The 16,016-nt window shown below is 42.2% G+C and overlaps 1 pseudogene; it reads right to left on the minus strand.

The window, feature by feature from the left end:
- Positions 1–12,724: 12,724 nt before the first annotated feature.
- On the minus strand, positions 12,725–13,308 carry LOC114199141 (vacuolar protein sorting-associated protein 29 pseudogene; annotated as a pseudogene).
- Positions 13,309–16,016: the final 2,708 nt, after the last annotated feature.

Consider the following 16,016-nt stretch of genomic DNA (forward strand, 5'->3'; position numbering starts at 1 on the left):
CAGGCAGGGGGAGTGGCAGAGGGAGAAGCAGGCTTCCCCACAGAGAAGGGAGCCGGATGCGGAGCTCGATCCCTGGACCCTGGGATCATGACCTGAGCGGAAGGCAGACGCTTAACAACTGAGCCACCCAGGTGCCCCCTAAAGTCAATATTTACAATAGAGCAGCTGACTCTGTTTCTGGGGATTGTAGAGTAGCCTCCCCCCAGAAGCAACACCATGACTCCGTCCTAGGATGGGAGGTGACAGCTTCAGGCTTGGAGCAGCAGGCTGCACAAGGATAAGACCCCTGAGGGGAAGCCGACTCAGCAGTAAGCACCGCAGGTGCCCGGGGTGGGTTTCCGGGCTGCAGCCGGGGAGCAGGTGTCAGAGCAGAGCCTGGCAGCCACACCGGCCACGGCGGTAAACATCAGTATGTGTGGCACCGAAACAGCTGGCATCTGGAGAGAAGAGAGCTCTGCGGAGGGCGCCTCGTTCACCGGCTGAGTCCTGGGATCTGCACGTATTGGGGCTCAGATCAAGCGAGGCCCAGCAGCTGCTATGGGGTTGAGCGCAGAGAGGAAGGATGAGGGAGCGCTCAGTGCTGGCTAGTGGATGTTACTACAATAGAGACACATCTTTCCAACCTGGGCAACCAACTAACCAAGCAGGGAGGCTGCACATGCGGGGTAAACATCACACAATGGACAACTCTAGACCCATCCTACCAAGACCAAAAGCAAGCCTCAACCTGATTGAGCAGGGTTCTTTGTTTTTTTTTAAGATTTTATTTATTTGACAGAGACACAGCAAGAGAGGGAACACAAGCAGGGGGAGTGGGAGAGGGAGAAGCAGGCTTAGGGCAGGGCAGGGAGCCCGATGCGGGGCTCGATCCCAGGACCCTGGGATCATGACCTGAGCCGAAGGCAGACGCTTAACTGAGCCACCCGGGCGCCCCTCAGCAGGGTTTTTTACTGGACCCTCTCTGAAGTCCCTAACATTCCTCTCTCTTTTTTTTTTTTTAAAGATTTATTTATTTTAGAAGGAGAGCATGCAGGCAGGGTGGGGGGGAGGGTGTGCAGAGGGGCAGAGGGAGCTGAAGAGAGATCTCAAGCAGACTCCTTACTGAGCTCAGAGCCCGATTCAGGGCTCAATCCCATGACCCTGATATCATGACCTGAACCAAAATCAAGAGCCAGACACTTAACAGACTGAGTCACTGGGCACCCCTATTCCTCTCTACTCTTAGGACCAGCCCCGTGCATCCTCATAAGCAGCACTAAAGTCTGTGATAAAGAGTCATGAAAACCCACAGGTTTTTGTAGGACTCATGCCAGATCGTCCTTGCTTTTCCCTGACTTATTCATGCTTCAGTGAAGTAAAACAGTTTGCAAATTCAGACTTCACCTTCTCTTCCATGTCACTAGCCTGAATTAACCCTATCAGTTTCTTCCTTCAGATGACGGTGGACGATCTCCATGTTTAGCTGTTACTTGGGGACTCTGTTTCCAGTCAGATAATAGCTTATCACAATACCTACTCCTGATGGGTTCCATTCACTTGACTTCTTGACATTACAGTTCACCAGAGTGCATTCCTTATCCCTAACAGAAAAGAAAAGTGTTTATCAGATCCTCAGCCCGTCCACAACCTCAGTGCTCTTTAGGAATATGAAAGCTTTATTGTTGTGGTCATATGAGCTCATTACTCACTTGTGTTTCCTGTGGGTAATTGAGAAAAGCAAGGCTAATAATGAAATTCAATCACTGAAATAATGGATCCTAGGCATAGTTAAGAAGGTACCCAGTGAAAAACTCATTTATAAATATGCCAGGAAGGTTCACATACTTATGATGATGTTGCGCTTCTGTTAGGGTCCAGGAATGCCAGGTGTTAATAATTAGGAGAATGTGTCACATGTTATTGAAACCTCAAAGAGTTCAGAGCAGACCTTCCTCCACCCAGGAGGTGCAGTCAAGTGGGGCTAATGACACATGCTTCTCCCAAGGTCGCCGCCTGCCACAGCCACTCTGAGAGCAAGGAAGGAGAGACAAGCAGTTGGGTGACTCACCTTCCCATTTAGGTCTAAAATAAGGGACTTTGGTTTCTACTGACTCACATTTAAGTTTAGTGGATGAGAAAGGTCTAATGTAACTCTCTTCAGCTATGAATGTGTATCAAGACCAAAAGAGGGTATTTCTGCTATCATCTTTCTCATTTTGATTAAGATATTTGCAGGAAGGGGCACCTGGGTGCCTCAGTCGTTAGGCGTCTGCCTTCGGCTCAGGTCATGATCCCAGGGTCCTGGGATCGAGCTCCCTGCTCCGAGGGAAGCCTGCTTCTCCTTCTCCCGCTCCCCCTGCTTGTGTTCCCTCTCTCGCTGTGTCTCTCTCTGTCAAATAAATAAAATCTTAAAAAAAAAAAAGAAAAAAGATATTTGCAGGAAGGAAACTGCAGTTTTCCTAATAATATCTAAGCTTCAAACATTGATGGGTGGAGTCTCCAAATCACCTCATACCTTCAAAACTCTTTTTCTGGGAGAAAAGCAAAGAGGGGAGAAAACTAGCTCATGGCACAGCATCCCACAGCCAGCACTAATCAACTTTTTAAATCATCCCAACTAGTCTGATTTTCCATCGTAATCTTTCAAAATACTTCATTTCCTTAGACTTTCACAAGGTTTTAACATTCTGCACCTCAGTTTCCAGAGATTTTCACTAATTTATCTTCCTACTCTTAAAAATAAACAGCGCTTTCTCCCATTTCTAAAGAATATCTCAAGGTCTATACTACTACAGAGAAGTTCGGTGGGGTAAGACTTTTAGGGATTTTGTAGAGAAAGATCTGGGTTAGTGATCACGTGTTCACAAGGGCATTTTCTCTTAAATAGGATATTTTCTCCTCATCCCTCCTTTGCTCCATTTTCGTTAACACATATTATTTTGTTTGAGCCTTAAAATAGCATCTCATTTCATCTTCCACAAAAATAACTCCCAATTGTCATTTAATCAAATGCATATAGTGAGTATCCCTTGGTGAATTTGACATTTCTGACCTCAGGAAGTTTTCTGTCTTTTGGTTTCCTGGCAGAGGGAGAGAACTATGTAGCATCCACAAGAATACCTGTGAACACAGCAATGGGTTCATTGTCTACTGAGTCTCTCAAGTGTCTTCCTTTTGTTTTCTACTCAGATTTTCTTCAATACACTGCTTCCTTCTACTGAAGGACTCTCACAAACCTAATTTGGTCAACGCTTTTCGTCCTCTGGCTCCCGATCTAATGTCTCCTTCTCAGGAAATCCTCCCTTAGGCCCTATCTTAAGCTAGAAGTCTTCTTTGTATTTACTTGTATAGGATCTTGGTTTTTCTTTTCTACCACTTGTGACAACTATAATTATTAATTGTCATTTCATTCACACTATAAGCTGCAGGAGTAGGAGTGCCCCGTCTGTCTTTTAAAGTACTTTATCCAAGTTACTAGCTCAGGACCTCCTCAGAGTGTGCTCTCAATAAATACAGTTGCCCAACAAAATAACACCAAGTACCAAGATAAGAATTTCACAGGGTCCAATGAAACACACCTGAGGGTCATCTAATCTAGGCAAGAAGTAATATATAAATTGAGGTTAAAGATGTCCAGCCACATATACAGAGACACCCAAGCAAGTAGTGGGCAAAGGACAAGAGTTTAAGGGTCTCGGGAAATCCAGGTGGGAGGAAAACCACACACAAACACCTGGAAGTGAAATGAGTAAGCTGCATTTTATACTTGCATGACTTTATTAGTTCTGATTATATTGCCCTGAAACTTGGATCTGCCAGACTCTTGCTATGTCCCACAAATATGAAGACCGGCCTCATAGGTCATTGAAATGCCAATGACTCATTGTGTGAAAGGAGAGTATTGTATTATACACAAGAAAAGAGATGAGATTACGGGGGACCAGAGTGGCAAAATTATATCAACTACAATTTTTTATCTTTTCTTCTCTTTCTTTCCCTTTTTTTTAAACTTTCTTTTTATGCAATTAATACATAATTATCTTAGCAAAAATGACTAAATCCAGACCACAAAGCACTGAAACAAAATGTAACTTACCTGAAATCCAGTTATATCACATATGTGCCCTTCCCGATTTTCACTACATAGGATACACATAATATTTTCTGAAAATGGCATCCTACATCAATCAATATTCTGTAGCCTATTTTATTTGTTTAAGACCTTATGATCATCTTACAAGTGCATATGGAGAGGGAGAAATGGACTTAAGGGGTAAAATGCTAAAGTGCATGGCTGTCCTCAAATGCATTTGAAACAACAGTAATCCTATGTCGTATGAATTTTCCTATCCTGTGTTATAGTTATGTCTGTAATGAACATGCTTATATTCTCCTTTATCCTATTATGTCACTCTAAGTAGTTGTACAATTTCTTTCAGGCTGCATTCCATTGTTACTACTGTTACTTTCATATAGAAATCTATTATTGCTGATTCACCTCCCTGGGAAGGTGCTTTCCTGGGTTCTGGTAGATTGGTCACATCGATGAGAAGTCAGACACAAGTAAGGTCCAATCACAAAGGTGACTGCCCTGTGTACTGTCAGCTCACACCACTCTTTTTTTTAAGATTTTTTTATTTGTGAGAGAATGAGCAGGAGGGGCAGAGGGAGAGAGAGAGAGAGAGAGAATCTCAAGCAGACTCCACGCTGAGCGCAGAGCCCGACGCAGGGCTCAATCTCACGACCCTGAGATTACAGCCTGAGCCGAAACCAAGAGTCAGATGCTTAACCGACTGCACCAGCCAGGCATCCCAAGCTCACACCACTCTTAAGTATTTCTGGTCTGAGGAGATGGCTCCATGGACTCCATGGGCTCCATGGACTTGTTTCCCATCCTTGCCTCTCACACTTCTAAAGATGAGGCAACTTTCTCTTCATAAAGCATTCTGATGCAACTCATGCGATCCCAGGCCACTGTGGAGAGAGGATCATGAAGGCGAGCCAGTCTGCTCCCAGGGTTTCTGTTGGCACATTGTCTCCTAGAGCTCTGACACTGACAAGTCCTGTTTATTCACGCTCAAGGCCACGGCTCTAGCAACACAGCCCTGAGACTGATGCATTCAGGGACACATGGGGGTCTACCAGCACGTCTCTCTCATTCCTTGGAGCACAGCGCTTGTTTTTTGGAAATGAACACTGAGTTGGCCACTCAGCCCAGCGCACACTTGTTACAACAAAAAGCAGTTGTTGTTTCTGGCTTGCCGTGGTCATCCGTCTGCAATTTCAATGCTATGCAAGGTGGGCTTTGTTTTTCTTTTTTCTTCCTTTCTTTTTTTTTCTTTTTTACTATTTTTATTTTCCTTGGTCACTTAAGTGGTTAAAGGTATATTTAAATTTATTATTCTTTTATCTAGAGAGCAAACAAGATTTCCAAGATCAATATTATAAACTTCAGGAACGATTGTGAATGGGTTGTTCAAGTTACGTAAGGCAAGCCCTCCAATGTTTGCTCAATTTTCTTCTCCAACACATGGAATTAGAAGTCTTGACTTGCCAAATGGAACTTTGGCTGGTGATTGAATGCAAAAAAACTAGGACTATCTTCTGACTTTCGATGGTGGTGAAGTTTTCCCACTTGGCAGGGTGTGGATTGGGGGCCCTATTAATGCACATTCTCTCAAGATATCTCCCTGAAAGTTCTATAGGAAAAGATTCATTAGGCAAGTCTGGCATCTAATCATCTATGATGATCTATTTTTTGCCACAATGATCAATGATCAAAGAAGAATAGTCTATATTTGTGTATGTGAGATACAGTCTTTTTAAGCCCAACTGAACTGTATCAATAGTCATTTATTTTCATTTAAATAACGCATTTCCAACCAAGCTTGGATTCTGGTTGTGACGTGTCATCAGAATAAGAAATAGATTGGCTGCTATTGCCTGGGATGGGAATACATTCAACAGTTAAGCATATGATTAAACATTCAAGACTGTCAACTCTGCTTAATTATAGTTGGAAGGAGTATTTCAATCCATAAAATTATTTGCATGCTGCTATCATCTCGACTAACTCTTATAATATCAGCAGCTTCATAACCCTGCCATATTTGTCTCCTAGGATAGTCCCTTCACTTTACCTTTATTATTCTGTGTGCATTCTCTTAAAGAGATAATTCTTATAGAGCAATTCTTTAACTGATGAGTAATGGCCTCCCTAAGGTCCCTCTCCACCCTTTCCCTTAAGACCAGCCCGATGCACCCACCTCAGCGGTGGTAAAATCTGTAATAAAGAATCATGAAAACCCGCAGATGTCTGCGTCACCCTGGCGGGTCCTCCTTGGTTTTTGCTGACTTACTGCTGCTTTGGTGGAATTATCCAGATGGTTTCCCAATTCAGACTTCAACTTCTTCTCCATCACCCTGGTGTGGATTAATGCAGTAAGCTTTTCCTCCTTTAGGTGGCTTCACTTAATGTGCCAAATTTAGCTGGTGTTTGAGCCGGTCATGGCCTCATCCTTCGTGAAGATCACATAGCAGGTTACAATACTGCCTGCTGACTCCTTCCATTTATTTGACATCTTCAGATTCTCCAGGGTGTATCCCGTGCCCTTCGTAGGATTAAAAAAAAAAAAAAAATACAAGGAAAAATATTTGTCAGGCCTTCAACCCTTTTAGAGGCTTAGTGTTTTTTCAAATTCTGAAAGACTTGGTTATCGTATTCATATAAGGCAACTCTACACGTTACACACTTGCTTTCTCTGTATAACTGAGAATGGCAAGAATAAAACTGAAATTCAGTCACTGAAGGGAAGGATTCCAGGCATAGGCAAGCATACAAATAGTGCACAATTCATTTACAAATACTCTAGGAAGGATTCACGTAGTTGTTATGATTTTGTCCCTTTATCAGGCCCCTAGCATGTGCGTGGCAGGGCGTTGAAACCAAAGGATCTTTACAGCCGACCTCCTCCATCCAGGAAGTGCGCTCAAGTGCTGGTAATGACAGACCTCGAAGGTCCCTCCCCTGCTGCCAGAGGCCCCCCCCCCCCCCCCCCGCGAGGGAGAAAGAAAGGGGGGAGAAGTGGCTGGATGACTCATCGCTCCCCTTCGAAACTGGAGCCCCGGTTCAGGGTGTTGGTATCTGCTGATCCACATTTAAGTCTGCCTGCCGGGTAAGAAAATGTCAGGGCTGTAACTCCTTGCAGCTACAGACCATTTTTTTTTTTTTAACAACAACAACCACAAAAATTAAGAAAAAATAACTTGGCTGTAATTTTTCATTGTGACCAAGATGTTTACAGGAAGGAAACTGTTCAATTTCTCTAGCTGATGAAACTGAAAACTTATAGACATTGATGGGAGGAGTCTCAAATTATTTCATAAGGACACACTCCTGGCCTGAAGGACATCGAAGTTGGACACAGCCAGCCCTCGACAAGAGACTCTAGCCACTGCTTTTGCCTTGTCATCTTCCAAAACACTTCATTTTCCTCTGCCCTTCGTAAGAGCCTAACATCCTGCAGGTTTGAGTCTGAGATCTTTACTGATTTCTCTTCCTGCTACTACAAGGCGTGATTCTCTATTTCTCACGAAGGCCTCAGGATCTAGATACCAGAGTAGGAGATTTGCACTGGATGGGTCCTGTGACATTCCCCGTACGGATGGATCCAGGGCTTAGCTTGTCACCCCAAGTTCACAAGGAGAAGAATTCGGTCTGGTTCTTGGGGGGGGGCGGAGCAGTGGGGGAAAGGGACCAACTGTGTTCAGAAAAGTGAAAACCACTGTGGCCTGAACACAGCACTTGACGATTGCAGATTTTAAAATTCATTCTGTGGGTGTTTATAGCATGAGTTGATATTTAGAAGCGGGCCTTGGCTTTCTAGCCTGGAGGGAGCCCAGGGAACTTGTCGGCTATGGTGGGAGCTGGGGTAGGGCACAGGATGGTGGGATGGAAAAAGTATTATGCAATGATATTAAGTAAGAAAACACATCTGGACAGAAAACTATATTCTATGGTATTATCCTGATTTCACAAAACATGAGAACATACACACACAGTAGAACATTTCTCAGGTTCAGGAGCACTCTCAGTCATGCACCTGGCACCTGGTGTTTTCCTAAGCGCTGTGGGTCCGCTCTACCTCGAATGGCAGGACAACGTTTCAGGCTGTGGCAGACTCGCTCCTTGGGTTCCTCAAAGGCTGAGGCAAATCTGGTGATGCAAATTTATAGGAAGGAAGTGGCCAGAGTCAAATCTGTGAACTACCTTGTGAAAGAAAGCTTTAGTCTTTCTGTAGAGCCCAGTATACAACTGTTCCAGGTGTGCTCGAGAGGAACGTAACATTTTCCTAAGTAGTACATAAAGTTTTTTATTTAACCTTTTTAACTCTGGCGGTCAACTTAAAAAATATTTTCTGAAATTTTTTTCTTTATTTTGTCTAATAAGTGAAAAATGCTAAAATCTTGAAACATAAGGAGGAATTTGTCAAATTTTCCACTTAGTTTTCCCAATTTCTAATATAAATATTGCAAGTATATATATGTGTATATTTATATATATATAAGCATATATATATAAAGAGAGAAAATAAGCGACATAATACATCACACTGTTTTTAGTAATACAGAGGAATATAAAATGGTAAAAAATAATATATTTTTATTACTATTAGGAAATACATAATTAGAACTGTTGTACATTTCAGGGTCCTGAAGTTTTCAGGCTGAGAACCCCTTGTAATAAAAGGACAGGTTAACAGGAGCAAAACAAATTTAATTTCATAGTATGAGGACCCCACAAGGAAACGAGCCACAGAGGCAGCTGGAGGCTTATAGACCATTCTGAGCTAAGGAGAGGGGCGGGTGTCTGAGGCTCCAAAGGGCCGGCAGGTGATTCACAGGAGGATGAGAAGAGCAGATGTTTGGTCCCCAGTGTTTGCCCTGCCAGGCAGATGAGTCTCTCTGGTATCTCTGGTAATCTCTCTCCCCCTGGTGCAGGGCCCCTTTCCAAATTCCTTTCAGGCAGGTAGAAGGGAGGAAAAAACCTTGTCCTGAGTCAGCTCCAGCTCCTCACATGCTGAAGTGGCCCAGTGGGTGGCACATCCTGCTGCCCTTCAGTGATGAAATCCCAGTTCTGCTGATGCTCTTTGTCTTACAGTCTATTTCTAATTAACTGACTGACATAAAATTGTCTGATTAGATTACAGTTGGCATGACCAAATTTTCCCAACTTTCCTTCAACACTCAAACAACCTTTTGTCAACAACATATACGTAGATTAAAAGAAAACACTTTGTGTCTTCAGGTTTTGCCCTTGATGTGTATTCTTTGAATGTTTTATTTTGGCTAATTTACGCCATCTTTATTTCTGTTTTTTTTATTAAGTTTTATTTATTTATTTATTTATTTATTTATTTATTTGAGAGAGAGAGAGAGAGAGAGAGTGTGAGAGGGGTAGGGGCAGAGGGAGAGGGAGAGGGAGAGAATCTCAAGCAGACTCCATGCGCATTGCAGAGCCTGATGCATGGCTGGATTGCATAACACTGAGATCATGCATGACCTGAGCCGAAATCAAGAGCCAGACACACAACCAATTGAGCCACCCAGGTGCCCCCTATTAAGTTTTAATTTTAATTCCCGTTAGTTAATGGTGCAGTCTCTATGGAAATCATTATTTCAATTTGTAACCCTTACTGTATGCTTCTTTCTCTCCTTCTTTGTCAACATTTTAACATGGGTATTCCCGTTGTCTCCCAAGGACAAGTAACTTCGTGAGCTCATCTGCATTCTCTCCTCACTACCCCTTAGCCCCAGTGTTAATCTACTCTCCATTTTGTTTCTTTTCAGTCAGGGCTTGGTTTACTTTTGAGATGGTGACAGACCTAATTAAGGTTGTTGTTCATTCTTACTTACCTTTTATCCTGAATCATTTCCTGGCTTTATTTATGTGTTTTCTTATTAAATATTATTTCCAAAATAGTGTTTTGGTGGGTGTCTTTTTTTTTTTTTTTTGGCAAATCTGGTTGTTAATTGTGCTGATTAATACCAGACAATCACTTTTTAGGTCCTTACATTAAAATATAATTTTGGCTAGATATAAAACTCTAGTTTCAAAATGATTTTTCCTTTGACATAAGTTGGGGACACCTCCCTGAAGCCATTAGGGTTACATAGGGCTTGGAATTCCTATTTTGAGTAACAAAGGGTATTTAATTCATGCACTATACATAGTGCATTACATAAATGGCTCAGTGGGATCTAGGTAATGACTCCCAAACCCAACGTGCTGATACTTCTACAGCAAAACATGTCAAGCCACTAATAAAGTAATCCCATTCCATAAATGCTGTGATCCTGCTCTTGGGAACAAGTAGAAGTCCAGCAAGAGAACAATGGTATGGGCACATGGACACAAAGAATTTGGTCCAACATCAAGTTTATTACTCTGGTAGGGCTGCCAGAGCAAAGAAACCCAGAGCCTAGATCAGTACCTTCCTCACAGGGGCTCTCAATAAATATTTTTACTCAATGAAGAAATAAAACTCAAGTACTAAGAAATGAATCAGCTAATAAAGGACAAATAAAGGTTATATATATATATGCATATATATATATACTTCATTTCATATTCAAAACCATTAAGCAGAAAAAAAGATCTACTTTCCTTCAAACAATGGAAGACACAATCGTACAAACGTGACATCAGAATAATGGAGTCCATCCCAGGAGCCTCCGGGGATGGTGGCAAACAGTGCGTTCTCAGCTAGGTCATCCCCTGTGTTTTCAGATACTTACACAAACCCCACACATCAGTTGCTTCAACAAAGTGCACTCTTTCTGTCCCCATTCCTTTCACCTCCCTGAAATCTACTTACAGGTGTGATCCAATCCTGACAGGGCTTCTCATCTACTCTTGCACTGGATACAATTCCTTTGCCACATCTCTCGTTCCTTTATCAAGCATACAGTTGGACACACCACCAGTTTCTATGTCTTTTGCTATTTACAAGGTATATGTTCATTAAATGGTTCCTGACCTCAAGAGGATTCTTGTCTTTGGTTGGTCCGGGTTCAGAGGGATGGTGTGGGGAGACGGTCAGACACGTAGAGGGGGCCGCAGACATCGGCTCATTCTTTGTGCTCCAGCGCCCATTCCCACCTCTCGCTTCTGCCCACCGACACACCTCCCGCTTATGCAGCACCTTCCATGCTCCTTCCCATGCCATGGATTTTTAACATGTGCTACTTTGCTACTTTTCTTTTGCTTGGAGTCCTTTTCTCTTGTCTATTCTTTGTGCCAGTCTTTTCCAATGCTGACCCAAACCACTTTGGGTTAAGTCCTCCCTGATGCCCCACCCGGAAGAGCTCAGAGATTTTTTTTTTTTTTTTTAAGATTTATTTATTTTAGAGAGTGCGCGTGGGCATGCAAGCACGGGGAGAGGCAGAGGGAGAGAAAATCCCCAAGCGGACTCTCCACTGAGCATGGAGCCTGACTCAGGGCCAAAATCATGACCTGAGCCCAAATCAAGAATTGGACACTTAACCGACTGAGCCACCCAGGTGCCCGAGCTCAGATTCTCTTATTGCCTCCTTTCATAGGCCTCTTTATTTTCTGTTAGTGAATTTGTCACAACTAATAAATCTATGGTTTTCTTTCCTACTAGAAATAAATTCAGATTATAGATACCCTGTTCAAAGGAAACAGAAGACATGTTGGAATAGTGAGCTCACTCCTGTGTGCATTAAATCCTGTCCCAGACCGTATTTTGCTCGGCGAAGCTATCAGCTTTGCAGTTACCTCCATGCAGGGCACAGAAGCCTGTATCCAGAGTGAAAGGGCAGGTGAATTGAGAGACAGGCAGGAGGGATGCTAAGTCCCTGCTCTATTATCCAGGGTCTAACCCAAGCCCAGGCCGCTCTCTGACCCAGGTTACCAGCCTCTACCACCACCCCATACATACCAGTTGAAGACAGACCACTTATATACTGGCTTTCTCAATTAAAAATTGGGTATTTTTATTTTTAGTTCCAAGAATTCATATTTCTCTTAGTAGTTTTAAAGGTTTTATTTGTGGGACAGAGCAAGCATCCTGTGTCTTTTTGTCATCCTGGTACGCGTAGCCATAGATGGAACCCATGTCTGGTCATTACCAGTTCACACGCCACTTTAATGACTTTTGTGAGTACGTTAGGACAACTCAACTTTTCTCGCGTACTGGCTTGGAAAGGTCCATGTCTCCTTGCTAGGATCCCACCTGCCTAATTGGGCAACACAGGAATATATGTTTCCTTGAACCACTTGAGCCCAGAAGGGAAGAGTGATGTGCCTCCATGACACACCATAGATGTACATCTAAACACACCATACCATCATTTCTTCCTTTTTTTTTAACAAATGAAAGGTAACTGTTTATTACTAGAAGAAAAATGTGTACAAGAAAGTCTAGATTCTTTTTCCTCATGCACTACTTTTGTAATAAATTTCCAGATATCAACTTTGAAGATATTTACAAGGATAAATTTTTCTTAACACGTGACCATTTACTGTATGATGGATATTTTTTTATACAAATCATATATGAAAACGGGAATATATTCTTATAGTTTATAAGAAGCTTAGAACTTTGTATTAACAGAAGACGATATATTTTACTGCAAAATATTATAAAAGTGAAACATAAATGTTTAATTACTTGATTTGAACAAGGGAATGAAAAAAAAAAAAACAAGACAGTCCTGGCTTTTAAGATTTTTTGTATTCAATTCGTTCTACTTTCACATCATCTCCAATTAGCTGATACACGTTAAGTGACAACTGTAGAAACCTGGATGTCCATCAACACAAATGAAGGAAAAATGTTTGTTTCCAAGGCATTGTATGCTCCAGTGGCAGAACCTGGGTTAATGTAGAATTTATTTTCATGCTCAAATGCTTCAAGTTTGTGTGTGTGTCCCAAGATAAGAATGTCCACATCAAACTGCCTCTGCAACAGGGTTAGGCTGGCCCTATCTCCCCGTGGAATAACTTGATGCCCATGGATCAAACCAATTTTGAACTGTCCAACCATCACAACTTTCTGTTCTGGATAATTCAGATGCTCATCGAGGTCTCCTCTCACAGTATGAACTTCACCAGCGAAAGTCTTGAGATAGTCATAACTCTCTGGTGCAAAGGTTTCCAGTACAGAGAATATACTGAATCTTTCCTGGCACCAGCAGTTTTTTGAATTTAGCCGGCAAACTGTTGCACTGGTGTGGGATGTGCAGGTCTCCTAATACCAACACTAATCTGTGCCCAGCCATCCAGTCATTGGGCTCCACTCAGTCACCACCATCACCTCCACCTTATTCCTCGGGCTCGTCGGCCACCATTATTTCTTCTCAAGTGTCCAGCCACTCCCAGAGGAGGCCTGCAAAATGATGCTGGAACACTTTCTGTATGAGCCACTAGGTGAACAGGAAATCATTGCTCTTGTTCTTCAGGGGTTCTGCCAAAGATTTTTGTCTCTGATATGGGTTCTTGATGCTTCTGGATTCAGAACTAGAAGCAGACCACCTGTACCTTTTATTTCTTCTGTCATGTCTCTCTTCAAACCAAGAGCACAGAAGGGTATGAACGAACACGGAATGAGGGATGGTAGTCTACAAGGCATTACACTGAAGGGAAAAATAATCACTTGCCATTTTGAAATATTATGCAACCAAACTTTATCTTTGAGATCTCTAAATTCGATTGTTGTGATGGAAACATTTTATTTAACGGATTTTTAAAAGGTAATAGTCAAGCCACTCCTGTTGATGGGATTGCATTACTACAAATGACAGATGTGAATAGAGAGGCTTTTTTTTATAAGGTGCTTCCCGTAACTCCTTAATCTGGGATTTCTCTCAGCAGGGTCATCATAAACCATAAAACAATTGTACTTCAGAGAAGACACACAAACTCTTAACAGACTGTACAATGACAATAACACTAGTGTTATTTGCATTTATTGAGCATCTAAGGGAGGGGAAGGGGAAGAACACCAGTGTTCTTTCTTTACACATCTCATTTTTTTCTTTATTACATGCCCCCATGAGCACTCTATTGTTGCTGCCATTTCACATCTGAGAATACTGAGGCTCACAGAGTTTAAAAGTCTTCCTCAAGACCACAAACTTAGTGAGAGAGCCAGAATTCAAATCCAGCCTTGAACTCTAAAATGTGAGCATTTGGTGGGCATATAATGCTTCCAGCATCCAAGTGCAATTGTTACATTGGCTGCAATTTATTTTGAAAATTTTCACAATACAATGATCTGCTTGTTTGTTTGTTTTTGTTAACTCAGCTTCTGTGAGTCCAGTGAGGAAGGTGGTGCTTTGTGTGGCAACAGACATTTTAATCATTCCACCTGCAGGAACTTCCAGTAGCTGTCTCTTACCCCTCACCAACAGGTGGCATTATAAAAATTAGACTTCTGAATGCCAGATGGTAACGCAGTAGCAAATTAACCTCAAAATATAAATGTTATAAAAGGGCTTTCATTAGTGGTATTGAAGGTAGTCGACACATAGGATTTTGCATACTCATGGTAGGAGAGAAACCATATGCGTAGGTGGAATCTTGAATTGTCCTGAATATAGTTGATGGTCTAAAGGATGTGGCTGTCGGATGTAGACTACAAGGGCAGCAGAGTCTTGCCTCTAGAACTGTGGCTTTGAGGGAATTCCTTCCACAAGCTGATGATAAGAACACACCAAAGAATGGAGAACTATTATTTCCTGAAGCCTGAAGATCAAAGGACAGAACTGATTTGGAGGGGTTGGTTAGTGTGAAAGATATAGTTGATAACTGTCCAGAAGTGTGGAAGACTTTGTTCTAAGACTAGTTTCCTTATAACCTGGGAGGGTTATCAACTAAAGAATAACCTTGAGAATTCTGTGTGACCCAGTGGCTCAGGCCAGTTTTCAGCTTAGGTAGAGCAGGACCCATCTCAGAATGATGAAATTTCAATCACGTGGTCCTGTAACATCTTAGAGTGAGTGTTCAATACTCGTTAGAGTGGGAGTGGAGGAGGTGGTGAGGGTATCTGAAAATGTGCTGTTATTGCTGAGAAAATGGCAGAGTGAAGATTCTGTTTTAAAAAGGAAGGATGAAATTAAAATATCCTGTATTTCATCTGATTTTAAAAACAATGAGCCAGAAAAAGAACTCAAAAAGTTCTTTTTCTCCAGATGTTCTCCTTATTTGTATATGGAAAACTCACTAGCATGTCCTCCTAAAAGCCTGGATGCCATTAACAATGATGAGTATGAAGATCAAATCTAAGTATAGAAAAAAATACATATATATATGTATGAGAGCAATTCAGTGATAGATGTACCAGCTATTGCTGTTAGGTAATAGAGTGCTAATGGGTACTTTTTATTTTCTTTTTTATACTTTTCCGTGCTATCCTATGGCCATATTTTGCATGTATAATTTTTATAATTTGGAAAAAATAGTAAACTTTTTTTTTCTAAAGGAGTGCTAAACAGGAGTCTAACTCATTGGTATGTTGCTTAAAAGCAAATCGTTTGTGGCCTGCAGATCAGGATGGGGCACCCAGATCCCAAGTAGTATTTGCATTTATACTTTGGGTGTGATCTTGACAAGGTAAGGCTGGGGTCAAGAACAGGCATGTTGAATGAGCTGTGCCCTGCTCAGAGAAAGCCAGCTGAGGGCACATGTTAGCACAAAAACCCTCTGTGCTTCAGTTGCCAAACCCTGTGTCCTAGGGAAGAATTGCTTTAGCTCAGAACAATCTATTCAGAATTAGTGTCCCTGAGGGGGCATAATGGCTCATTGGTCTGTCAAATGAGGGACCGTCCGGCGGTTTGCATGAAGGCACTTCTCTGTTTCACGTGATTCTAGCCCTGTGTGACGTCAAGCACCAACAGCTCAGTAGCTGTGCAACCATATTTCCTGGTTCTCATGCTGCACAAAGGTGGATTCCATCAGGAAGTTGCCCCAGGCAAGGATCTGCATCAGGCAAGCACTGAAGAATCATTAGTTT

This window comes from Eumetopias jubatus, unplaced genomic scaffold (assembly GCF_037043125.1).
Source record: "Eumetopias jubatus isolate StellerSeaLion01/CBP00866 unplaced genomic scaffold, mEumJub1_p1.0 scaffold_12, whole genome shotgun sequence".
NCBI classification, from domain to species: domain Eukaryota; kingdom Metazoa; phylum Chordata; class Mammalia; order Carnivora; family Otariidae; genus Eumetopias; species Eumetopias jubatus.